Source organism: Aethalodelphis obliquidens, unplaced genomic scaffold (genome assembly GCF_003676395.1).
Source record: "Aethalodelphis obliquidens isolate GAN/ISIS:26980383/991018 unplaced genomic scaffold, ASM367639v1 scaffold61, whole genome shotgun sequence".
In the NCBI taxonomy this organism is placed as follows: Eukaryota; Metazoa; Chordata; class Mammalia; order Artiodactyla; family Delphinidae; genus Aethalodelphis; species Aethalodelphis obliquidens.
The window spans coordinates 6395314-6396782 of record NW_020838005.1 but is presented as its reverse complement, the minus strand read 5'-3'; positions in this window follow the sequence as shown (position 1 = coordinate 6396782).

Genomic DNA, 1469 nt, shown 5'->3' with positions numbered 1-1469 from the left:
CACACACACACACACACACACACACACACACACACACACACACACACCACACACACAGGCTGGGATCCTGGTCAGGCCTGGACCATAGTGGTTTCAGCCACACGGTAGACATGAATGTTGAAAAGTGCTTGTGGAGTGAAGGATAAATCCATGAATGAATGAATGAATGAAAACATTTAAGGAAAACCTGGATCCTCCTTCCTCTGTCCAAAGAGGTATGGGGAAGCCTAGCACACGTCTCAGGTACGGAACACACCCTCTGCAGCAGCAAGGTAAGGTGGGCAGAAGAGTCGGGATTAGCTCTCCCAGAGGGGTCCCCTTCCTAGCCGGGGGTCCCCTGTCTCCTGGACTTCTTTCGGAGGCTCCAGGGCTGCTGACATGCCCGCTCCAGGGCTCCCTCGACCTAAATCCAGCCTGGCCTCCAAAGGCAGACCAACTCTGCCTGCAAACGTGTAAACCCAGGCACACCTTAGGGGCAAGACCCAGGGAGCAGCGGTGGCCCTGGAGAGCTGGGCGTGAGGGATGGGAGTGCTGCACAGTGGCCTGGCCCGGCGTGAGCGAGGACCACACAGCAGACGGCCGAGGAGACAGAGTGGGTCTCTGGCCCAGCGAGAGGCAGCGAGTGGTGCCATCCTTTCTGCCCTGATCTCAGGGGCCACAGTCACCTGTCAGCTATATAGCTGCATTACCAAGCCAACAACCACAGCGTTTGTGAAGCTCTTTGCACGAGGCCAGGGCTGCAGGGGAAGAAGCACAGATAAGGGTCCCACGGCCTGAGCTCTAGTCCTGATGCTTTCACTGCCTCACTCTACAGCTTTGAGGAGGTACTCAGCCCCCTCGAACCTTGAACCCCTTGAAAACCGAGAAGAACCGGCCGTGCTTCGTCTCTCCCTTAGAATGTTAACGTGGGAGAGGGGCCTTCCACACTAGCCAGCAGGCCTCGCACTTGACAGAAGAGAGACCTGGGCTCAGAGATGAAGGGACACGAGCAAGGTCACGCAGCCGACCAGCGGCAGAGCTGGGTTCAACGCCAGGTCTCTGACATCTAGGATGGTACCTATTCCTCTGCTTCCGGCTAAACCATGTGGATTCACACAGAAGGAAGAGTATCGCAGGGGCGTGGGCTCTGCGTCCCCCAGCAGGAGACCCGGCAGGCAGGGCAGGCTGCACGCGACAGATCGCCTTGTACAAACCTCAGGGAGGAAGGCGTCCCAGCACCTGTTTCCACCCACTGTGCTGGCTGCAGGTCCTCCCTGGCATCCGGTGTTGCCCTCCCTCTTACCTGCTGAAACCCTCTGGGGGCTGTTCTGTCGTCCATGTGTGAGCTCAGGCTTAGTCAATGATGTTTGCCTGGGCTTACAGGACAGCCCTCTCCTCTACGCAAGGAAAATCCATTTGGGTTGGACTTTCACGGGGTGTAAGATGGTTTCCAGCAAGAAGACAGAGAAAATATGATGAGCGTTGTTTTA